This window comes from Belonocnema kinseyi, chromosome 9 (genome assembly GCF_010883055.1).
Source record: "Belonocnema kinseyi isolate 2016_QV_RU_SX_M_011 chromosome 9, B_treatae_v1, whole genome shotgun sequence".
In the NCBI taxonomy this organism is placed as follows: Eukaryota; Metazoa; Arthropoda; class Insecta; order Hymenoptera; family Cynipidae; genus Belonocnema; species Belonocnema kinseyi.
In genome coordinates this window covers 119,824,743-119,851,714 of record NC_046665.1, presented here as the reverse complement: position 1 = coordinate 119,851,714, position 26,972 = coordinate 119,824,743, and the positions used below count along the sequence as shown (strand labels likewise).

General features: G+C 24.5%; 1 protein-coding gene across 1 annotated transcript in view; it reads left to right on the top strand.

Annotated features, from left to right (window-relative positions):
* The window catches only part of LOC117180722, a 1,130,389-nt gene that overhangs the window by 262,024 nt on the left and 841,393 nt on the right, over positions 1-26,972 (top strand). The gene's annotated exons all lie outside the window — the stretch shown is intronic.

The window sequence follows — 26,972 nt, the reverse complement described above, 5'->3', positions numbered from 1 at the left end:
TTTGAAGTAATTTAAGTATTCCGGAAAAATCCACTTGTAAGCTACAGCAATTCACTTGTAATCTAGCGTAATCCACTAGACCTCACGGTTATCAAAACTGGTCATCACCGTTTATCTAAATTCCAGTCTAATTCGTGGTAATTCATTTACAATCCAGAGTAATTCGATTAATTTGAAGTAATCCAAGTGTTACGGATAAATCCACTTGTCAGCTGGAGTAATCCACTTGTATTCTACGGTAATCTGCTTTTAATCTATAGTATTTTCTATCAATGATTAATCAAGTTTCAATAAATGGTAATCCACTTTTAAACCATAATTTTTTTACAAAATCCATAGTAATCTATTTTTGAAGCTAAGTTAAATAAAATTAATTTAACTGGATCAATCCACTTCTAATCTAGGTTAATTCACTTGTAATCTATAGTATTCAAATTCTATTCTGAAATAATCAAGTTCCAATCTATGGTAATCCACTTGAAATCCGAAACAATACACTTTTTAATCCTTCGTAACCCACTAGAAATCTGTGGAAATTAACTTGTCACCCATAAGTCAAGTTCCATTCTGGGGTAATCCACTTTTAATCCAGAGTACTGATCCTATGATCCAGCATGAAGCACTTGTAATTCAGATAATTTAAAGTAATTTGGGCAATTAATAATTAATTAATAATTAATTTAATTCGAATTATCCAATTTAATTCGAAGTAATCCACTTACAATTCAGAGCAATCCACTTGTAATCTAGGGTAATCGATTTTTAAGCCAGTTTATTAAAATTCTATTATAGAGCAAACAAATTCCAATCTGGGGTAATTCACTTTTAATTTAGAGTAATAAATACACTTCTAATCCAGGGTAATCTACTTGTAACTCAGTAATTTGGTTCAATTTAATTAATTTACGTAATCCAAGAAATTAACTTGTATTGATAATACATTTTTTATTTAATTAAATCAAAGTAAGTTAGGTCATCCAGAGTAATACCTCTATAATCCATGCTAATCCACTTTTAATTTAGTTAAATTGATGTAATTTATGCAATTCAAGTAATTAAATTTCAATCAAGCAGAACTCAAGTACTTGGGAGTAATCCTGGTAATCCATTGTAATCCACTTGTAATCTGTGTAATTAACTTGCATTTCGTGGTAATTCAAGTTATTAGTCATACCCTGGTAAGCTTTTAATTAAACTTTAAACTAATTTAAACTAAATTGAAACTAACTAAACTCATATAAACTAACTTTCAATAAAAATAATTTGGTTTAATTCACGTAATCCAATTAATCCACTTGTAATCCAGATATTTGGAAGTCATTTAGATTTTCATAGCTTATCCAAACAGTTTTTAAATATCTTGTGGAAATTTTTTAAAAATTATTTTGTTAAAAATTATTATTTTTCAGTGAAAATCAAACTAATCCACTTTTGTTGTTTTTGCAGAAAATTAATGCATTTCGTTGAAAAATCTTTATTTTTCTAACTTCTTCACTTTTCTGGTTGCAAATTTATTCTTTTATTTTTTTATTTGTATTATTTATTACATAAAAAATTCATGTTCTTGATTGAAATTCTTGGTTTGAAGTTAAGCTACTTTATTAAAAATTAATTTTTTGTTTGGAGATGCTTCATTTTATTAAAAATTATTATCTTTCGTTAAAAGTTAAACTATTTTGAAAGTCTTCTTTTTCTTTGGTTCTAAATTCTTTTTTTGTTTCTGTTTAAAAATTATTTTCTTTAACTCAAAATTAAAGTATTCCATCTTGAATGTAAATTAAAATTTCTTAAAAATTCAAACTTTTTTGTTGAAAAATCATGTAATTCTTTAAGAAATCCCCTTTTTTAGTAAAAAATTAATCTTCTTGGTTGCCAATTTGTCTTTTTATTTAAAAATTGAATAATTTTTTTGAATAGTCGTTTTTTGATTCAAATTTGATTTTAAACTAAAAATGAACTATTTTAGTTATGATTCATTATTTTAATTCAAGAAGTCTTCTTGCTGAACAATTTATCTCCTTGTTTGAAAAATTTTCTAATTTGTTGAAAGCCCTTGTTTTTTCGTTGAAAAATAATTTTTAACTGAAAATTCAACTGTATCATTTAAAGATTCATCATTTAAGTTAAATTAAGTTAAACTATTTTGTTAAAAATTCGTTCCTTTTATATTGAAAATTAATTTTTTTACTTGAAATTTTAGTAATTTAAGTTTGGGATAAAAAATGATTATTTTTAGATGAAAATTTAGCTATTTGGCGAAAAAATACATTTTTTGATCGAATATTTAACTACTTTTTTGAAAATTTATGCCTAGTATAAAATATTATTTTTGAGTAAAAAATTGATCAGTAAAAAGTAAGTAATTCAGTATAAATTTATTCCTTATACATTTTACTGGTTGAAAAATTTATCTGTTTGTTGGAAAATTTAAATATCTTCTTGAAAATTTGTTCTTTTCAGTTAAAAATTAATTTTTGAAATCAAAATTTCATTTTCTGGTGTTTTGGTGGAAAATTGCTCCTTTTTAATGTTTAGTTAAAAATTTAATTATTTTGTTTAAAAAAACTTTTCTTACTTTAAAATTTATTGTTTAACTGAAAATAATCTATTTCAGGTAAAGACTTATTATTTTAGTTGCAAAATTAATTTCGTCAGTTGAAAATGTAACTATTTTCTTGAAAATTCGTTCTTTTTTGGTTTGAAATTCATTTTTGAACTTAATTTTACTATGTGATTTTTGTTGGAAAATGTATTTTTAGCTTAAAATTTAACTATTCCATTTTTGGCTGAAAACCTATATATTTTAATTAAAAATTGAACTGTATTCCAATCTGGATTTGGTGATTCTAAATTTAGTGTTTTCGAAAATTGATGCGGCGCCGCGGGGATGAGTGAGAGTAGCTGCAGGGATTTGTGGTGGTCACTCATGCGTGACCAAACAGAGAGAGGGAAACAGAAGACAAAAAAACTTTTCCGAAACTGTGTTTGTTTAAAAGTTTATACTTTTTTTTATAACTGTAGAATTTTTTGTAAAAGTGATTCTTTTTGGTTGGAAATTTGCGTGAATCTAGTTGAGCCGAAATAATCCTCCAGAATTGTATGTTTGGCCTGATCAATTATCCAGAAGTTTTTAAAGTTTCCTTAAATATATTGCCAGTTTAGAGCAAAGCACATTGTTTTCAGCATTGTGCCACCCTCAAAACAGTTCGAAAAGTAGCGAAAACGGAGAAAAGAGGTTAGGGAAGGAATGCGGACAAGGAAGTTGAAGAATTTATACTTTGACGTTACGAGGTGCCTTTAAAGCGGGCTTTCAAGTTGGCACAAGTTATGGGCGCATCCTCCTTGAGGAAATAAAATATCAAGTGGATTCTGGAACGGAAATACTTCTTCAAACAGGACTTAAGATCACTTTTTCGATGTCTAGTATCCGTGGATAAGTACAATCTCAAGGATCGGATTATAAGTATATTATTTGGGCAAATTTCTGATATTGTTTAAATTAATTATAGCAAAAAATCAGTATAATTTAATTTTAATTCTCTCGGATCACTATCAGCTTTGACGTAGCAAGCTGTGATATTCTTCGGATTTCTATTTTCATTTTAACCCACAACAATCTGGGAGATACAAAATCATGATCTCTGAGATGCTGCTTTGCTCTCTCATTCATAATCAAACTAGCCCCTTGATCAAAATAATTGAATTTAAACGCAAAAAGGACGAATTTTCAACCAAGTTGATGAATTTTCTACAAAAAATAGTATAATTACATTTTCAGTTAAAAAACTTAATTTTTTAAGAAACAAAATAATGAATTTTAAACAAAATATCAAAATTTTCCACAAAAAGATGAATCCTCAAACAACACAGATTCATTTAAAAATCAAAAACAGTAATTTTAAACAAAAGACATGAATTTTCAATCAAGAAAGATTTTTTTATTTTTTTTTATTTCGATCTCTCTAATAGCTTAATTAGAAAAGCATCCGAACCAAAAAAGACGCATTTTGTACGAAATACAAAAATTTAACTGAAAAAGATATATTTTTAACCAAAATGGAAATAGTTTGATTTTTAATTTAAAAGTTAATTTTCAATCAAAACGCAAAAAATTTTTCACTAAACAATTAGATTGTTGACCAAAAAGATGAAATATCTAACAAAATGACGAATTTTCCACAATATACATAAATTATTAACAAAATTGATTTATTTTCTAACCAAAGAAATTAATTTTTAAATACAATGATAAATCTGCGATACAAAAAATCAATTTTTAATCAAATAGTTTATTTTTCAAAGAGAAAGATAAGCTTTGAAGAAAAAAAGACCAGTTTACTACCAAGCAATTTAATTTTTCAATTCATGACGTTAGGAAAAATGAATTAAGAACCAAACAAAAAATTCAAAAAAAAGAAAATTTTCTTCCAAAAAAGGAATAGTTAAATTTTTGATCATACTAATTAATTCTTTTATAAAAAGAGACGGATTTTCAACAAAATATTTAAATTTTTAACCAAATAGTGAAATTTACTACTAGAAAATATAAAATTCCAACAAAAGTGCATTGAAATTTGCAGTTTAAACGTTTTATTTTTAGTAAAAAAAATAGAAAAGTTCTGAACAAACTAGTTTTATTTTCTACCAAGAAGTGAATTTTCAACAAAACAGATTATTTTTATAATAGGAAGATTTTAAGATGAACAAATTAATTGTTAATAAAAACATGAATTTTCAAGAAAGGAATTCAATTTTTAAGGAAAGAAATTTGTTTTCGCAAAAAAAAAAATTAATTTCCAACAAATTGGATAAATTGGAAACCAATTTTTGTTGTTGTTGTTTAATATTATTTTGTTTAACTATTCTGTCGAAAATTAACCTTCTGGTTGAAAAATATGGTTTTGTAAAAAATTAAACTGTATGCTTAAAACTTAATCTGCATTGTTGAAAATTAACCAATTTTGTTAAATATTGTTCAGTGGAAACTTTAAAAAAAATTGTTTTTATTTAGTTGAAAATGATTCTATTCTGAAAAAATTTTATAAATTGTTGAAACATCGTTATTTTTTGTTGAAAATTTATTACTTAACTAAAAATTTAAACATTCTTGGTGAAGATTCATCATTTCAGTTAAAAAATCTTCTCGCTGATTGAAAATGGTACTATTTTGTTAAAAATGCGTTCCTTTTTGTTGAAATTTAATATTGCAACTAAAAATTTAACCATTTTTATTTTTGTTAGCAAATTTATTTTTTTGAGTTTAATTTAAAACTCGGAATTTTTATTTTTTGCTAAAAGTTAATCTTCTCAAATATTTTATTGCAAAATCTTGAATAAAAACTTTTATGGACTTTGAAGCAGGAATAAAAAATTCACTGGCCTTCATTAAACGCTCGAGAAATTTAATCTTCTCTCGGATAATGCATGCAGATTTTTCTGCTTGACTAAAAAGTATAGCAGCTATTTCAGTTATGTATGAATGTGGAAAATAATGAAAGAACTTATTATGGAGAAATTTATTATAAATAAAAATTATTTTGTTAATTAAGAAAAAGTCAGGTATTTGAAATAATCTTTTTAAAATCAATGAATTTATTTATAAAAGAGGCACTTTAAAGAACTTTCAAGGGTTTTTAATTAAAAATAGTATTATTTAGTTAAAAAGCAGCAATTTTGTTAAAAATTAATTTTCTTCGTTTTGGTGTTGAAAGTTTTACTTTTTTTAAATTTAGTTTTTTCTGTTTAAATATCAAACCAATTAAATTAATTTCTCAAAAATTCAGTTTAGTATTCAAAACTCATTATTTTCGATTAAAATTCATCGCCAGGTAAAAGTTTAAGTATTTTTCTGAAAATTGACCTTTTCCATGAAAAATGTAACTAGTTGGATAAAATTTAAACAACTTTAAAAAATATATATATTTTTAGTAAAAAGTTCACCTATTTAGTTGAAAATTTAACGATTTTTTGAAAATTCTTTTTTTCTTTCGTTTTTGGATATAAAATGAACTTATAAACTGGAAAACCTACTCGTCCATTTTTTTCAGTTTGGTTAAAAATACAACTACGTGATTGAGAATTAAACTTTACAGTTTAAAATAATTTTTTTTAGATTCGGCATTTTAGTTAAAATATTATCTCTTTAATTGAAAATTTATCTGTTTTGTTAAAAATACATCTTTATGACAGAAAAACAATTTTAACTTTTAAAATTGAACTATTATGTTGAAAATGCGTTTTTTTTTATTGAAAATGTATTTTTTTAATTAAAAATGTAACTATTCCATTTTTTTTTAATTTATTTTTCCTACCTGGAAATTTTGGTAGAAAAATAATCTGTTTAATTTAAGATCCTAATTTTTTATTGTATGTTTATTATTATTTATGTTTTTTACATATTTAATCTCTTACCGTTTTATATTTCGCCTTATTAAAAAAAAAACAATATTATGAATAATAATTAAATTTGTTTTCAAATCTCTATTGAAAATTCAACTAATTGGTTGTAAATTAATTTTTTGTTCTTAAAAATTTAACTGTTTTGTACAAAATTAAATTATTTGTTTAAAAATGAACTTTTTGTGAAATTTATCTTTTTTTTCAATTATTTAGAATTAAAAAGTAATTTATTTTATCACAAATAATTTAATCGAAAATAAGTATAAAAAAGATTTTCCGTTTTTATCAACCACAAATAACTACTTTCTTGGAAATTCGTCTTTTTAAAGAAAATTAAACCATTTGCTTGAGAATTAAAATTTTCTTAATTCACCTGATTGTTTAAAAATGTAGCTTTTTTGAAAAGTCGTTTTTTTCTGTTTTGAATCAGATTTAATTTTTCTAACGGAAAATTTAATTTTTACATTTTTGGCTGAAAACTTACATTTTCGATTTAAACACTTAAGTGATTGGTTAAAAATTCATGTATTTTGAGAAAAAAAATTTTGTATATAAACAGTTCAATTTTGAAAATTAACACTTAAAGATTTCAATAATTGTTTAAATAATGAAATAATTTTTAAAAAATTATTACTTCAAACAATGAATATCTATTGCATTTAAATAACAAAATACGATTTTTTTGAACATTCATTTAGAATAAATAATTGCTTGAATAAGTTACAATTATTTAAACGACAGATATTGCTGAAAATTAACAATAATAACTAAAAATGTAGTTTTTTAATTAGTCGATTTTTTGTGTTTTTTTTTTGTTTATCTTACTGAAGCATTTTTCCTTCTATGATGAACATTGCCAGACTTTATGCGCGGGGGTAGTTGAAGGTTAAAAAATATGTCATTCTTAAGTTAATTGTTATAAACAAATCAACTTAACAATGAATCTACGATACAGATTCTTCGTTTGCAAAGTGAATTTTTGTGTTAAAATTACTTTCTATCATCGAAAAAAATAATACTTGATCACAAAAGTTTGTCATCCGATATTTTTTCTGAATTTTATAAACAAATTATATAAACAAATGCCCAGTTTGGTCATTTAAAGGCGGACAAAATTGATTTTTCTCTTACATGCCCTTAACTTATGTCGCCAGTAATGTTTAGTAATAGAAAATTATCTTCCGATATTTTTTATTAATTTCATAAACAAATTATATAAACAAATGGAAAATATGCATATTTAAAGGCAGAAAGAAATCTTTTTTTTTTATTTCCTGAAATTATGTCGCCAGTGATGTGTGATTATGGGAAATTAACATCCGAGATTTTTCATTAATTTTGTAAACAAATTATATAATAATATTTATAACTTGGTCGTTTAGAGGTCGAAAAAATCCTTTTTCCTCCTAATTTTTTTCAAATGATGTCGAAAGTGAGGTTTAATAATGGAAAATTATTAAAGAAAAGTCTGTTTACAAAATGAATAAAAAATAACAATGTATCACGGAAAAACATCATTGGCGACATCATTTGAGGAAAATTAGGGAAAAAAGGGGCTTTTCGATCTTTAAATGCCAAAGTTGTAAGATTTTTGTATAATTTGTTTATAAAATTTATAAAAAATATCGGATGATAATTTCTCACCATTATACGTCATTGGCGACATAGTTTGAGGAAAATTAGGAGAAAAAAAGATTTCTTTCTTCCTTTAACTGTCCACACTGAGCATTTGTTTATATAATTTGTTGATGAAATTAATAAAATATTTCGGATGAGAATTTTCTAGCACTAAACATCACTGGCGACATAGTTTGAGGAAAATTAAGAGAAAAAATTATTTATTTCTGTTTTTAAATGTTCACACTAGACATTTGTTTATATAACTTGTTTATAAAATTGATAAAAAATATGGATGACAAATTTTTATGATCGCGTATTAATTTTTGATGAAAGCAAGTAATTTTACACGAAAATTTATTTTTCAACCAAAGAATCCATAGTGTAGATTATTTGTTAAGTTAATTTTTTTATAAAAATTGCATTAGACGAGACAAATTTGTTTACTACATTGTTAATAAAAATGAAAGTAGTGGATTGTTATCGAACTGTAAAAATAGGTTTTAAAGAAATCCGTTATTAATAGTAGCTTACACAAAAAAACACAAGTTTCAATGTTGAAAAATAGTCAAATAATGAATTTGTTAAACAGTGTTGGTTAAACAATTATGAAATGTTATCGATTAATAGCGAAAAACCATTGCTAACTGACTGGTTGTTAATTCTGTGAAAAAAGCGTTATTTTATTTATAAATACATAAAATGAACATTTTGTTTAAACAATTGTTGTTTACAATAATAAATTGTTTACATTCATCAAAATGTTCTTAAAAATTAAGAAATTATTTTTTTACAGTTAATCGCATCGAAAAAGTGAAGTTTTTACATAAAAAAATAGGCAAATAGTGCATTTGTTAATTAAGGTTGTTTAAACAATTATTAACTTTTATTTGGTTAACAAATATTATACTTAGCTTTTATTTCCAAGTAATATACGTTCGATTCCATAGAAAAAACTTTATTTCATTACGAATACCTGATATAAATATTAGTTTATAAAAATTGCTTCTAAAATAACAAATTATTTATTAACTTTTATTAATTCAACTGAAAAACTCTTTTTTCCATAAATTTTTCAAATTTAGTGGGAATAAAGTGATGAATTGCCGCCAATTCCAGCGAAACCATTTTCATTCGCTTATTTGTTTGTAACAAATTCAATACATTTTTTTTAAATTTGCATTGCTATTGGACATCCTCTTTGGACAGTTGCTTTCAGTTTTCCATGCATTTTTGAATGAATCAAAGCATTTTTTAAATCTGGTATACTTCAAAAGTAAAAAAAAAGTTTTCCTTTTTGGTATTAAATAAACGAAAAAATAAACTGAAAATCGGTCATGACTGTTCGATGCGAAATTTTATTAGCTTTCATTTGAAAAAAGTTAAAAACGGATAATAATTTTCTTCTGAAAACCAATTTGTCTGCGGTTATTTTTTTTTGCTCCACTGTGCCACTGTCAGCTGCAGGGGGGTGAGGGTGGGTTAAAAATAAAATTTGTGATTACGGTTTTATTTCTTAGAAACTACTGTTCTATCCCTAACAAGTTTCGCACATTTCGATGAAACCCTGGAGCACCAGTTAAATTTTTCGAAAATCGAAAATTGTTGGGGGGGGGGGGGGGGGGGGGGTGACTTTCCCTGTAGCTCAAAAAGCGTTTTTTCGTCTATTCTAGTGAACAATCTCTATTTAAAAAACTAGCTGCGTTTCCACTATTATTTCAAAAAAAAAAGATGAGAATAAGTAGTCAATAGAAACTAGTTACTTCCCAATCCCATCACTGATTGCGGATGGAAGCTGATGCAGTTTTGCGACTCGTCGACGGATATTTCCGTTTAGGAGGATGCTGATATTCCCTCCTCGAATGAGGACGCGTCCGTAGAACTTCCGCCAAGTTTCAGAGTCCAGCACTTGAACGACCCGAAGTGCAGCCCTTCGACTTTCTGCAAGTGCGATGGAGCACCATACCGGAAACAACGTGCTCTATGCAAATGTTGCCTTCTGGCTTCAGCTCACTTCCATCCTAAAAACCGTCTCGACCGAAAAACGAAACAAACCCTGCTAAGTAGACCATTGGGGAAAATATATTATGCCTCGGAAACATTTATACGAAAGAGAGCCAAACATCTCGTTTTGTTTTTCCAAGCAAAGAGCTTCAGAAGGTAATCAGGTGTTATAGATGACAAAAAATACTAATAATTCCATTGTGAAATCTATGCACTTCACCCTAAGTACATTAACTGAGTAAAGCTCTCCACGTGGGCTTATTATTATTCGAGGTCTTTTGTTTCAGGCGTCTCTCACTTCGCTGAGACTCTTCATCAGAAAGATTCCTTGGAAACTATTTTTCTGCAGACGTTTCTCTCTTGGCATCTAACTCCTAAATGTTGAACCACAGTTTTATTATCTTTTTCCTCCTCACCTTAGACTGATTTAATGGATTTTATTCATTTAATATTTTTTGAACGATTAATTGCTCTCCTCCTCCTTCTCTTCATCCTCCTCCTCATCCTCCTCTTCATCCTCCTCTTCCTCCTCCTCCTCCTCCTCCTCCTCTTCCTCCTCCTTATCTACCTCTTTCTTTTTCTCTTCCTCATTTATCTTCTCTCAAATTAACGTTACACGTATATTAATTATTTCGAATTTAGAGAAATTTTGTTTCTAAAAGTTTTTTAGTATGTTTCCAGATTATAAATGTTTTTGGTAGAAAATTAATCTTTTGTTAACAAGTTTATGTTTTTAGTTTAAGATTCAACTTTCTGGTTCAGAAGTCTTGAATTTTATTAAAAATTCGTATTTTTTTGGTAGTAAATTAATATTTTTGAAGTGAAGTATATTCCTACTTCACCAACACTTTTTTTACTTTCTCACTTATTTTCACACGAAGCGCTACATGGATTTCAAAATTGTGGATAATAATAAAGAAGCACAAAGAAGGTGGGTCCTACATTTTTATGATTGTGAAAAAAGTTTCTTAAATAATATTTTTTTCAGCTGTTTTCGTAATTATTAAAAATTAGGACCAGACTTATTTATTATATATTATGCTAAATTTTCAACTGGATATAGCGCTTTGTGTGAAAATAAGTAAGTTAGGAAATAAAAAAAGTATAGGCAAGGTTATATCTGCTTACGTTACCCACTCGTCACATGGCCTCAAAAGTTTATTTTTTTGTTATTTTTTTAAAATTCAACGGTTTGGTTGAGCATTCTTCAATTTTATGAAAACTTCGTCTTTTATGGAAGTAAAATAATCTTTTTGTTTAAAAATTCATCTTTTTTAGTTGAAAATTCAACTTTTTGGTGAATGATTCTAAAATTTTGTTAAAAATTTATTTTTTTCGTAGAAATATAATTTTTTTGTTTACAATTTCATTTTTTTTTTTGTTAAAAATTTAACTATGTTTTAAGCTTGCACTACTTTCTTAAAAGTTCAACTTTTTGGTTGAAAATTAATCTTTTTGTTTGAAAATTCAATTTTTAGGTTCACAATTCTTGAATTATGTTAAAAATTCGTCTTTTTATATAAAATTAAACTCTTCAATCAAAAAATAAATATTTTTTGCTTAAAAATTTAAGAACCAGGTTTTACAATTTAACTATTTTCTCAAAAATACAATTTTGGCTGACGATGCACAATTTTAGTTTAAAAATTCTTCTCTTTGATTGGAGATTTAACTGTTTTGTTAAAAATTCCTTTTTTATTTTTGTAAAATTACTTGGGTAATTAAACGTTGACTTATTTCATTTTTTGTAGAAAATGGTTCTTCTTAAAGGAAAAATTGAACTGTTTGTTGAAATGGAACTATTTTGAAAAAAATCATTCTTTTGGGGTTTAAAATTAATCTAGTTTTACTGAAAATTTAACTTTTGGGCTGAAATTTATTGTCAATTTTGTTAGTGATTTAATCTTTTCGTTTAAAAATGCATCTTTTTTATTTATTTATTTTATGTGCAACGTTTATTTGCAATATTCTATTCCATTAATTCCATGAATTCCAGGAATTCTATAAATCCCATTATTTCCGTAAATTAGAAAAGTGCCACGAATTCCATGAATTCCGAAATTTCCGCGAATTCAATTAATTCAGTCAAATCAAGAATTCCACAAATAAAATGAATTCTGAAAATTCCACGAATTCCGCGAATTTCATGAATTTGATGAATTTCATTAATTTCACGAATTCCGAGAATACCACGAATTCCGAAAATTCTATGAATTCTGTGAATACCATTAATTCCGGAAATTTCACGAATTTCGTAATTACCACGAACTCAGCGGATGCCTTGAATTTGATGAATTTCGTCGAATATCATGAATGCCATAAATTCCGAAAATTTCCCGAATTCCGCGAATTTAATGAATTTGGTGAATTCCATTAATTCCGGAAATCCCGAAAAATCCACGAGTTCTATTACTTCCGCGACTTTCACTAATTCCATGAATCCTGCAAATTCCATGAAATCCGCAAATTAAACGAATTTGACGAATTCCGAGAATATCATGAATTCTATTAATTCCGAAAATTTCACGAATTCTATGAATTTCGCAAATCACCCTAATTTCATGAATGCTATGAATTTAGTTAATTCCGCGAATACTATGAATTCTGTGAATTCCATAAATTCTGATAATTTCGCGAATTCCATGATTTTTATGATCTCTATGAATTTCGTGCATTCTCTAAATTCCACGATTTCCATGAATTCCGAGAATACCATAAATTCCATGAATCACGCAAATTGTGAGAATGCCTATAGTTTCATCAATTCTGCAAATATAAAATATAAAGTTAAATATACATTTCCAAATTGGCAGTAAAAAAAAAGTTTCGCAAATTCAACGAATTTTATGAATTCCGTGAATTCATAGAGCTCTAATAATTCCGCAAATTCCATGATTTCCGTGACTTCTATGAATTTAATGAATTCTCTAAATTTCATTAATTCCGTTTATTCATTTAATTCCGTGAATTCCACGAATTAAATCAACTCGTATATTTTTGTGAATTTTAAGATTTTTAAAATTTTTTTTTAATTTTTAATTTTTTAATTTTAATTTTTTTTTTTTTTTTGTGAATTTTTTAAGAATATTTTTATTTTGCCAGTGCGCAAAGTTACGCACCTCTGAAGTGTGCATGCGCGTCCATTGCGTCGATTCGCAAAGAAGACGCGTTTGAAAGTGCGCATGCGCCAGTATTATTCCCGTAGAGGTGAGTGTTGCAAAAAAAAATTACCGTAATTTTCAGACAAGATGGAAAATTAATGCTCCTCTCATAAATGTAATTTATTCATGTTATTAAAAAATGATTCTCCTTTCGATCTCTATAATAGCTTAATGGGAAAGCACCCGATCGGTAATTGGAAGTTCTGTGGTTCGATTTCCAGTAGAGCGAAGAGAGTAGATCTATTTTCAGAAAAACATTTAATTTTAAAAAATTTGATTGGTTGAAGGACAAACAATGCATACCAGTTTAGAGGTTCTATTAATTAAGTTTATGTCTTGTTTCATAAATAATAGTTTCGAAGGTGGGGTACATTTCTCTCATTTCATGGTGCTAATATTAGAATTTTAATAATTAATACGAATGCAAATTTTTTTTAAGTGGAATAATAGAGGGACCCTCTTATTTTCTTTTGTCTGGTTCAGTTTCCAAAATAGGTCAGTATATTGAATGAGACTGTTGCCGTTAGGAGGTCGCTCGGTAAATCTCCAAGCACGGCGAGTTTTCACTCAAAGCTGATTCAATCTGCTATAAAATCACTGAATAGAATTTCCTCCTTCAATGTATTTAATTACTTTTTTGTTTACATTTCATTATTGATTATTTTACTTTATTTTTTCTCTTTTTCATAATCAAATGAAATTAAGGCCATGTTACGAGTAGGTCACGTGACCAGATTCCTAAATTACCGACACTTTTTTTCTTTCCTAACTTATTTTCACACGCGCCACATCGAGTTGAAAAATTGGAATAATAAATAAGAAGCTCTAAGAAAGGTGGCCCTGGTTCTAAATTTTAATAATTATAAAAAGAGAACAAAATTATTTACAAAAAAACTTTTTTCATAATTATAAACATTTAGTACCAAGCTTACCTTTTTTAGTGCTCCTTATTTATTATCCCAAATTTTTATCTTGATGTGCTGCTTTGTGTGAAAATAAGTAAATAAGAAAAGTGTCGGTAAGGTAGGAATCTCGTCACGTGACCGACTCATCACATGGCCTTAAAATTATTTAAGAGAGGGGGAAGAGTACAGAGGACGATGGATTACCCCGCGTGGCAGGGTAAATAGTTGAATTTAAAAAAAAAAATCTTGACTTATTGACAAATAAGAATAATCTCCCACCGAAAAAATAAAGAATTAAAAAAATAATAATTTTCGACACAGTACTTGAATTTTCAACAAAAAAAGATAAATTTCTATTTCAATAGTTGAATTTTCCACAAAAAGATGTACTTTTCACCAAAAATTAAATAGTAAAATTTCCAGTTAAAAAATAAATTTTTAACCTTAACCTTAAACCAAATAAATAAATTTTTTAACAAAACTGTTGAATTATTTACAAAGAAATTAATTTTTAATAAAAAAAGATTTCAATAAATAATGTAATACTGTATATTTCAAAAACAACAAAGGAATTTTCCAAAAATAAGATTAATTTTTTACCGAATAATACGAATTTTTAACAAACTACATGAATTTTAAACCAAATAATTGAGTTTTTGACTGAAAAAGATAAGCTTACATTTTAAAATGGAGTAGCTAAAATTTTATGTAAAAAGAAATTTAAAAAAATTAATAAATACGCTAATTATCAATTGTTATTATTTTTTCTAACAAATGAATTAATTTGTCAACGAATAATTGAATTTTCAACTAAGAAAATTAATTTTCATCTGAAAATTACTGATTTTGAAACAAAAAATGAAATTAATTTTCGACGAAAAAGATTAATTTTATACCAGAAGAGAAAAATTTTAACAAAAGGCATTCATTGTTAATGAAATAGTTGACTTGTTAACTTTAAACGATTAATTTACAATTAAAAATGAAATATTTCAACTTTCATTTAAAGAAATTGATTTAAAATTAATTTTTTATAAAAGAATGGAAAAAAATATATTGATTTTCAACCAAATAATTCAATTTTCATCTAGAAAAAATATAGCCATTAATATTAATTTTATACCATGAAAGACCAATTTTTTACAAACAAATGAATTTTCAACTAAAAAATATCATCTTATAATAAAAAATGGGATATTAAAATTTTTTGTGTAAAAAAAATTAAAAACCAAATTTTCATAACAAAATAAATTAAAAACTTGGATTACTTAAATTGATTTGAATTAACTAGAAAGTGAAAGATAGCTCTAGTATAATTTTTAATTAACCTGTCGTAATTAATTAAAAAGTGTTTTCTTTGAAATTTGTCTTTTTGATAGAAAATTAATATCCTTAGTTGAAAATTTCTGCGTTTTCCGCTCTAAATTTATTTGCTAAAAATTTGTTGTTTTTTAATTGAAAATTAATTTTTTTATTAAACGTTAAATTTCTCAATTTTTTATTGCAAATATTTACTTTTTAGATGAAAATCAAACTATTTGGTTGAAAATTCATATAGTTTATAGAAAAGTTGTCTTATTTATTAAAAAATTAATGTCATTGGTTGAAAAATTGTTATTTTCTTGAAAATTTAGAAATTTTATTACAAAATTTGTTTGGTTCAAGAATCGTCATTTTTATTGAAAATTCATCTCTCTGGTTTAAAATTTAACTTTTTTATTAAAAAAAGTTGCTTTCTGGTTAGGAATTTTATCTTTATCTGATAAATTAACAATTTTAGTCCAAGCTGCATCATTTTATTTAAAAATTTAAAACTTCAGTTGTATATTAAATTAATTATTGAAAATTCGACGCGATTCTGCCATTAAAAAAATCAATTTTTTGATAAAACTGCAAGATATGTCAAAAAATGAAAAGGAAAAATTGTTTATCAATAAGAGTTTTAAAATTATTTTTTAATTATTATTTTATAGGATGCTTAGTTTCTATTTTAATCGTAAGAAGTAACATTAAAAATCTAAAAAATAAAATTTTATCAAAAACGACACGAAATATAAAAAAAAATGATGAGAGAAGAGTTTTTTATCCAAAAAAGTCCCACATATTTGTTACTAATAATTTTGAAATAGGAAGCTTAGTTTTTTTTTAAATCATGTAAAAGCATTTTTTTAATTAGAGTTTTTACATAACCAACAGAAGATTCGAAAAAATTAAATACACAAATTGCTCACTAAAAAACCCGGATATTTCTTACAAATTATTTTTTGATAGGATGCGTCTTTTTTATTTTTATCATAAAAAATAAAGTTGAAAAAATTATGATTTTTTGAAAAAGAACACAAGGTACAAAACAATGAGTAAAAAAGTTATTCACCAAAAGAAGATCGTCAAATGTGATATTTAGTTTTGAACAGAATGTGTGTCTTTTATTTTAATCGTGAAAAACAACATTAAAACAAAAAATAAAATTTTTTTGGATAGCTGCGACTAAAAATAAATCCCAATTAAGAAACAAATATTGAAATAATAAAAAATTGTATATATAATATAATAAGAGTTTAACATAATATAAAAAGTTCGTATTCCGTACAAATTTTGATGGAGCGCGAAGCACGCTACATTTTATAAGAAGTTTTTCGTTAAAGCCCAAGGAGCTTTAACGAAAGAGAATTCACAATCGTCAAAATTACAGTTATGAATGGTTTCACTTATTATTTAAAAAGGTTTAGGCTGGGAAATTTTGTTTTTCATTAATTTTCTAACTATTAATACAATAACAAAAATAATGCCCAAGGCAGAGTTGGGGCTTAAACTGTTTGGACACGGATGTCGTATTGTCGTTTTAATGTAATATTTGGGGAAAGCTAATGGTTTATGGCAAAACGCTCTAATTATGCCATTCCCTTGGTTGCTGGCGGTGCACCTGGTTTGAACATAACGTACGGTTAAATTGTATACAAGGTGGTCATAGATTATAACTTCATTGCACGTGCAGAGTATTACAGATATAGACTAAAGAGGGTCTTCCCTCATCAAACATTAAATTCGTGGCGGGAAGTTTCGTACCCTAGACCCTAGCCTAGACACAGAGGAGCTACGTAACATCCTTTGAAAACCGGAAGTACGCGCGATCAATAATTCAGGGCTTCGAATGATTTATAAATCTATTTTTCACAATTTTTATAGGTTAATTGTGCACTGAATTTAAAGTACCAAAGAAAAAACGAAGTTTCAAGAATATAATTATATATTATTATTATATATTATATATTATATATTTATGTTAATAAAATTATTTTATATATTTTATATGGTCAAAATAATAAGATCAAAAGTAGAAAACATTCGAATGTTTGAAAAATTAACCTTGAAAGTGTGAGGAAGAAATTAATCTTGTCCATTCGTAGCTTAGTATCAGGCCGGAAATCTGAAAGACCTGGGTTCGAATCCCAGCGGAGCTAAAAACATTTTTTTTATAACTCATAAAAATAATCATAAATTTTTTTAAAATATTGATTTTTTACTAGTAGACGAAAAAGAATTAACATCAAATTATTTAATACATTTTATCTAGCGAAAAATATGATATAAAAAATATATATTTCAAAAATATATTTAATTTTTCTACTACATGGATTAATTTGTCAACAAATAGAGGAATTTTCATTCCAGAAAATTAATTTTACACCGAAGAAGGAGAATTTTCAAAAAAAAGCGGAAGAATTACATTTTTAATTAAATAAAATTAAGTTTTTTCAAAAAAATAACGAAGTGTCTCATCGTCCCAAAATGGTACAAAAAAGTTCAATTTTCCATCAAAGCAATAAATTTTCAACTAAAATGATGAATGCCGTCAAAAATAAATTTTAAACAGAAAATAATTATTTTTTAACAAAACCACATTTTTTCTACCAAAAGCAATGCTTTTTACCAAATTGTGTAATTTTCAAAAAATTAGATAAATTTTTAACCAAATAGTTGAATTCACAACGAAGAAAAATAAATAAATAACGAATTTTCAAATTAAAAACTCAAATTTTTGATCATAAAGAATAATTTTCTTTAAAAAAGAGACAAAATTTATAAATTTTCAAAAACAGTGATTTTGATAAAACAAAGTATTTAAATTTTCAAAAAAAAATTATGAATCTTTAACAAAAAGAGTGTAATTTGCCATTAAAATGGATTTTAAATAAAAAGCAATGATTTTTTAATGAAACCAAATGTTTCCTACAAACAAGGATGTTTTTTAACAAAATTTAAAAAAATGTCAACTACAAGGAATAATTTATTTCAATAAAAGAAACAAATTTCAAACAAATTAGATAAAGTTTTAATAAAATGGTTGAATTTTAATCTGAAAAAAAATTATTTTCGCACCGAAAATGGAAAATTAAAAAAGTTATATTTCCACTGAAAACGGAAAAGTTAAATATTCAGTTAAAGAAACGTTTTTCATATTAGCATATTAAAATCAACTTCAAAGAAAACGATGTTTAAAATGAGGAAGTAGTTTAATTTGCAACCAAAGAGGTTAATTTTCAATTAAAATTATAAATCTTCAACTGGAAAAGTTAAATTTTCAGTTGAAAATTAATTTTAAACAAAACAAGGTTTTTTTCAAAACCTAAATTTTCCCACGATAAAGGATGCTTTAAAAAAATGGTGTATTTTTTAAAAAGTTAATTTTCAACCAAAAACATTAATTTTTAAACAAAAAGGATTGCTCTTGAACAAAATTGTTAAGTTTTCCAGAAAATAGAGGAATTTTTCACCAAATTGTTAAGTTATCAACTTAAAAAAAAAATAAACTTTCCACCAAAATGGAATACGTGAATTTTCAGTTAAGGTATTAATTTTTAGTAAATAAACAAGAACTGTTAAAAAACAAAATAGTTCATTTTTCCAGCAGAGAGATTGATTTTTAACAAAATAGTTAAATTCTCGAAAGAAAAGACGAATTTTCAACAAAACAGTTGAATTTTTATCCAAGAAGGATATTTTTTTTACATAATTAGTTATTTAAAAAAAAAAAGATTCAGATATAATCAAGCAGTTGAATTTACAACAATTAGAAATTCTACAAAAAGTTCAATTTTCTATAAAGGGGATAAATTTTCAACTAAAATGATAAATTTTAATAAAAAAATCAGTTTTGTATAAAGTAGTCCAACATATAACACAGTAGATGAATTTAGAAGAATAATTTTCTTCAAAAAGGAAACAATTTTTTAACAAAAGACAGAAATTTTAAATAACAAGAATTTTAATAAAACAAAGTATGTGAATTTTCATAAAAGAGAAAAATTTCAAAATAAAATTAGGAATAGAACAATTTTTAATCAAATTATGTATCTTTAACTTGAATATTGTATTTGCCGTTAAAAATGAATCATAAACAAAAAATAATGATTTTTCAACAAAACCAAATTTTTCCTACCAAAAGGATGCTTTTTAACAAAATTGTGTAATTTTCAAAAAAGTAGATTAATTTTTAACCAAATAGTCGAATTTTCAACGAAAAAAAAAATTGTCAACCGAAAAAATTAGTTTTCTACCAAAAAATACGACTTTTCAAATAATACAGATCAGTTTATTCTATAATTAGTATAATAAATCGAATAAAATAATTTAAAAAAATTTCAACTAAGAAAGTATAATTTTTTCGATACAAGAAACAAATTTTGAACAAAATAGATGATTTTTTAACTAAATAGTTGAATTTTCAACTAAAAAAATTAATTTCCCAGCGAAAATGGATTAGTTTAATTTTAACTTTAAAACTTAATTTAAAAAAACAACGATTTTAAAAAAAAAATTAGTTTAGTTTTAAACCTAAGAGATGATTTTTTCATTAAAATTATGAATCTTCAGCTAGAATAGTTAAATTTTCAGGTAAAAATGAATTTCAAACCAAAAAACGATTTTTCAACATAAAAAAATTTTTCCTACCATGAAGGATACTTTTTAAAAAAATTGTCTAATTTTCAAAGAATTAGATTAATTTTTAACCAAAAATATTTGAACTCTAGTTGAATTATCAACTAAAAAAAAATTTGTACACCTAAATGAAATAGATAAAATGTTATTTACATTATTATTTTTTAATAAAAAAGAACAATAATTTTGATAAAACAAAATACTTCAATTTGCAAGAAGAGAGATGAAGTTTCACCAAAAAAGTTGTTTCCTTAATAGAAAAAAAAATATTTTTGAACAAAATCAGTCCATTTTGTAATAAAAACTAATACTTTTTTTAAAAATGGGTTATTTAAAAAAAAAGTAGATTAAGAATAAAATAATCATTTGGATTTACAATGAAACAAAAGAAGTTTTAACCAAGAAGATTAATTTTCTACCAAGAAAGAGGAATTTTCAATTCAAAAATATTAATGTGGTATAAAAAAATGAATAATTAAATTTTCATTGAAAAAGATTAACTTTTAACCAAAGAAACGCAAATTTCCAAACCTGGTTTATTTTCAACCGAAAAACTTTAATTTTGAAGCAAAAAGATTAATTTTCTACTGAAAAAGATAAATTTTCAACCAGGTAGTTTAATTTGTATTAAAAAAAGATCAATTTTTTACTGACTAGGTTATTTTATAATAAAAAGATTAAATTTTAACAAAAAATTAAAAATTTATATTTTTAATTAAATAAAATTAATGCAAGATTTTGAAATAAAGTGATGAATCATTAATCAAAAAGGAGTTTTTGAACTGAGAATGGAATATTTAAATATTCAGTTAAAAAATATTTTTCAAACTAAAAACATCCTGGAAAAAAAGATTTTGAAAATAAGAAAGTAGTTCAATTTTCAACCAAAGAGATTAATTTTAATTAAAATTATGGATCTTTAACTGGAAAAGTTAAATTTTTGTTTAAAAATTGATTTTAAATAAAACAATCATTTTTTAACAAAAACAAATTTTTCCTATCACAAAGGATACTTTTAAACAAAATTGTGTTATTTTCAAAAGGTTAGATTAATTTTTAACCAAAAATTTTCATTTTGACCAAAAAGGATTACTCTTCCAATTTTTTTTTTTTAATTTTAAAGAAAATAGAGAAACTTTTAACAAAATTGTTAGATTATCAACTAAAAACAAAACTTTCTACCAAAATAGAATAGATGAATTTTCAGCTTAAATATTAATTTTCAGTAAAGAAAAAAGGAAAAAAAATAGTTTAACTTTCCAGTAAAGAGATTAATTTTCAACAAAATAGTTGATTTCTCAAAAGTGAAGACAAATTTTTCAACGAAACAGATGAGTTTTTAGCCGAAAAGGATCCTTTCTAACAAATTTAGTTATTTAAAAAAAAATCAGATTTAAACAAGCAGCTGAAAAACAATTTTTCGAAAATTACAACAACAAAATTTTCAATTAAGAAGATTAATAATTTTCGGCGAAAAAAAGGAATTTTCAACTCAAAATATAAATTTAACATCAAAATTGGAATAGTTAACATGTCAGTTAAAAAGACTAATTTTTAACCAGAAAAATGTCAATTTTCTACCAAAAAGGAAAACAAAGAAATTTGCAGGTGAACTATACATTAATTTTCAACCAGTAGTTGAACCTTCAAATAAAAAAATAAAACAATTTTATACTATATATGTTAATTTTCAACTAAAAAAATGAAGCTTAAACAAAAATGAGAGAATTATATTTTCAATTAAATAAAATTACGTTTTCACAAAAAAATAGAGTTTCAACAAAATAGTTAAATTTTCCACTAAGGAAATAAATTTTTAACTAAAATTATGCCACTTTAACAAAAAATAAATGTTTATCAAAGTAGTTCGACATTCAACATTCAACCTAGTATTTAAATTTAAAAAAATGGATTTTCAACTACAAAAAATAATTTGCTACAAAAAAGAAACAAATTTTCAACAAAAAGCATAAATTTTGAAATAAATCTCTTCACTTTCTACTAAAAAAGATCAATTTAATAACAAAAAATAAATACTTAAATTTTCAGTTAAAAAATTAATTTTCATTTGAAAACCCATTTTTTCAATTAGATGCTTCTTAAGCAAAGAGGCGAATTTCCAACTAAAATTTTAAATCTTAAGCAAACAAAAATAAGCCTTTTTAAAAAATAGTTCAACTAACCTTTCTTAACCAAGAAAATGAATTTTCCACCAAAAAGACCAATTTTAAACAAATTACATGAAATTTCGACTAAGAAAATTATTTATTTACAAAAAAATTTTAATTTTTCATCAATTACATTGCCTTTTAACTAAATAGTTAAATTATCAACAACAAAGATTAATTTACAATAAAAAAAATTTTTTTAACAAAATTCATGGATTTTTATCAGAATAGTTGAATTTAAAATGAAGAATAAAAAATTTTAACCACAAATGAAAGAGTTAAATTATCCATGAAATAAAATCAACATATTAACAAAAAACATTTATTTTAAACTAATTAGTTGAATTTTATACTACAAAAAAGAAACAAGTTTACAGATCAAAGTTGAATTGTAAAGTTACCATCAAAAGAAATTAATTTTCAACAAGAAAAAAGGACTTTTTAAGGAAAAATTAATTTTTAGAAAAAATGTAATTAAATTATAATTAAAAAATTAATTTGAAAAATTTTGTAACAAAAATTAATTTTTAACGAAATAAATAAATTTTTCGACTAAAATATATAAAAATACAATCAAAATTAAATTAGTTAAATTTTCAGTTAGAACCATTCATTTTCTACAACATTAAATAATACATTTTCAACAAAACGGTTATATTTTTTACAACAGTTTAATTTTCAGCCAAAACAATATATTTTAAAGCAAAATAATTAATTAAACAATCTAGTTTCACTTTCAAACCAATAGTTAAATTTTCTATTATTAATTAACTATTTAAGCAAGAAGACGAAGTTTTAAACTTTAACTACAAAAATTGATTTTAAAACCAATAAAAGACAATTTAAAAAAAAACAATTAACCTTTCAAACAAAGACATAAAGTTTCAACTAAAACTGAGTCTTCAACTGGAATAATCAAAATTTTAGTTAAAAAAATTAATTTTCAACCACATGATTAAATTTTCAACTCGAAAATATAAACTTTGAACCAAAAATGGAATAATTAGATTTTCAATAAAAAAAATAAGTTCAAAAAAATAATTTGCAACAAAATAGTTAGATTTTTTAACCAAGGAATGACTTTTTAAGTAAAATTATGAATCTTCAATTGGAATAATTAAACTTTTACTGGAATTGTTACATTTTTAAGTTAAAACTAAATTTTTAATGAAAAAAAAACACCGATTTTCTATTCAAGACAAATTTTTTCAAGCAAAAAGTATACGTTTGAATCGAATTGATCAGTTAAAAAACTAAATAAATTTTCAAAGAAATAGTTGAATTTGCAAACCAAAAACATGCATTTTCACCAAAAAGGATTGAACAAAATAGTTAAATTTTCAAAATAAATTGAGTTTCAAACAGTCAAATTTACAACTAAAGAAAAATAATTTTCGAACAAGAATATTAATTTTCTACCAAAAAGGACAATTTTGAACTAAAAAGTTAAATTTTCAACTGAACAAAAATTTCACAGTGAAAAATCAAATAGTTAAATTGTTATTTAAAAAAATTAATTTTCAACAAAAAAAATCACGAATTTTCAACAAATTTTTTAATTATCAACTAAAAACTTGATTTTTCCACTAAAAGGAATAATTGCTTTGCTGAAAAGTTGAATATTAAATTAAAACAAAATTTATCAACAAAAAAATTTAAGAATTGCATTTTAAATTAAATAAAATTAAGTTTTCAAAAAAAAAAAGAATTGTCAAACACATAATTTAATTTTCCACCTAGAAAGTAAATTTTTAAATGAAATCCTTCAGCTTTCGCATAATAATTAATTTAATTGTTTGTTTAAATTTTCAGCAACAAAATAAAAAGAATTTTGTACTACAAAGGATAATTTTTTACAAGAAAAAAAATAACACAATTTTTTAACAAAATACATGAATTCTCAAAACAAAATCGTTGAATATAAAACTTTTAACGAAAATGGAATAGTTAAATCAGTGAACAAATTATTTCTAGCAAAAGAAAAACAAATTTCAAATTTTTTTCAATTTTTAACAAAAAACATTAATTTTTAAAGAAAACATTAATTTACTACCGAAAAAGATGAATTTAAAAAAAAAAACTACAGAAATTTCAACCGGAAAGGGATATATTTTCTACTAAAAAGTTAAATTCCTAACTGAAAAAAAATTGACGAAAAAGGGAACAATTAAATTTTCAATTAATTAAAATTAAGTTTTTGCCCGAAAAATTATACTTTGAAGGGAGTTTGGTTTAAAATTGCTTCAAAAAGTGCGACAATTTTAAGTTTTTAAGTTTCTAAACGCCCTTAATTATATATTTTTCAAACCTGAGATTATTTAACATAAATTTTCTATTTTGTTTCAGGTATGAAGAAAATTTACTTTCTTAATTATAAACCTAAAGTGCAGTTTGTGTAAGTACAAGAAATATCCAACAAAAAGTATGAAAAATTTGAAAAAAATCCCAGTTAGAAATTTAAAACTGAATACTTTAATTTTCAAGAAAAAAAAGAAAAGAACATGAATTTTTTTAAAACAGTTTAATTTTCAACCAAAAAGAATATTTTTTACCAAACTGTTTAATTTTTAACAAAATCAATTAGTTTTCATTCCAATAGTTTGTAAAAAAAACTGTAGAAGCTTTAAAAGAATTTCGAAAGCTTTCAAGAGAATAAAAAAATTTGCTTGAAATTCCTGGGAAAAGTTAAAAGATTATAAGTTTATTTTTTTCTATTTTCAATGATTAATTTTTTTTTGTTAAATTCGTGTCAGTTAAAAATATTTTTAAGAATTTAAAATGTTTCAATGGGATTATGAGTACTTAAACACGTGGAAAATTTCTAACAATTTATTAAATATTTCTTGATTTTTTTCAAATTTTTAAATGACCTGAACATTTTTTGAAAAGCCGAGAAAATTTCCGAACATTTCGTAAAATCCTATAAAATAAAAAAAAATCCAAAACTTTTAGATTCTTTAACACTTTCGAAATATTAAAAAATCTTTTTTAATTTTCTCAAAAATCGTTTAAGAATTATATTTATAAATTTTTAAAAACAAACTGATAATATTTAATTTCTTCTCAATTTTTAGAAATTATTGCCAGCTCAAACTGGCAATAATTTCTAAAAATTAAGAAGAAATTAAATATTATCAGTTTGTTTTTAAAAATTTATAAATATAATTCTTAAGTGTTCAAAAAATGTTTAACAAAAAATAGTTATTCGGTATTTTTATATATTAGCACTTACAAAAATAAGGAAAAAACATTCAGTATTACACAAAAATATTGTTTTATTTATTTCTAGGAAATATTTCATCTTAAAAAACCGTAGTTTATTTATAAAACGTATTTTATGTTTTAAACATGGCAAAAAAAATTGTACTAGGGGGGCGGGGGTACACAAGAACATTCCCTTATTAACTTCTTCTATATTGGAATTATTCTGAAACTAATATTAAAACTGTCCTTTTTAATCCATATTATTGGATTATTGGAAAAATTGATTGAGACTAATTCCATAAGTTTTCTGAATCACACTTCAATTAAACTGGCTACTAATTAAACTGACAACCACCATAAAATGCTCTTTTGGGAATTTGAAAAAAGATGAAAAATTTCAAAAAAAAAAAAGAAAAGAAAAATATGTCTTGTCCAAACAAAAATAAAAAGAGGAAAGAAAAATGAAAAGGTAGTCAACCAAATCCCCTTCCTTCTCTTTTTTATTTCTTTCGCCTTTTTTATATTTATTTTTATCATCTCACAATAAAAAATCATTGGAAAAAATAATCAGCAAAGTTTCGTCACTCATACAGCGCCTTTAGCAAGGCAAGAAAAATTTTAGCAGGTAGGAACAGCAACGAAATCACGATGCTGTATCATGGAGAGAGCATCGTGGTTTCGTTGCTGTTCCTACCTGCTCAAATTTTTCTTTCTTTGATAAGGTGCTGTATAAGTGCTGAAACGTTAGTGATTTTTTTTAAAATTTAAAAAAATTGTGATTTGATAATGATCAAAATAAAAAAATAAAAAGAAGGTGATTTGGTTGGATGTCTTCTAATTTTCATTTCTTCTTTTTTATTTTTGTCCAAAAAAAGTGAATCTTTTTTTTTCTTTTCATTATTAAGAAAATTTTTATCCTTTTTCAAATTACAATGGAAACATTTTATTGCGGTTGTGCAAATTTATTCGTGAGAATCTTATTTTTATTTTCAAGAATTCTGCACAATTACTTGTTACTTTTTATTCGTCTGACGTGTGTGATTACACGATTGCACTCGTATTAGATGGAAAAAAGTGAAATGCGGAGGTGAATGTTGGGTCTAGCTGAGATTAAGCGATGAGAAAGAGAACGTTTTCTGCGAAACTTTTTATTCTTCTTTCACAGTTGTCTTCTATGCATCGTTCCACTGCACCAAGAAATAAATTAATATATTTGACGTCTCTTCTCTGACTGGTGATTAATTGAGACTTCTTCCTAAGAAGCATTCTAGTGAAAAAATCTAATGAAAGAGACTAATTGTCCCGAAAAAAAATCCTGCAATTATTCATTGCTAGTCGTAAATGCTAAAGACCTCTATGGATTTGCATTTCCTAATACGAAAAACATAAACAATTTTTAGGTCAATAATAACAAATTTTTTAAGAATTGAGTGTTCTAAACAAATTATGAAAATTATTTAAATAATCATTCTAAATTTCGCTGGACTTGGTTATCCGAAATTGTATTTCAGTGCAATGCGAGTAAGCCAGTGTAATCCGGTAATCCAATTTGTAATCTGAAATAATGGGTATTA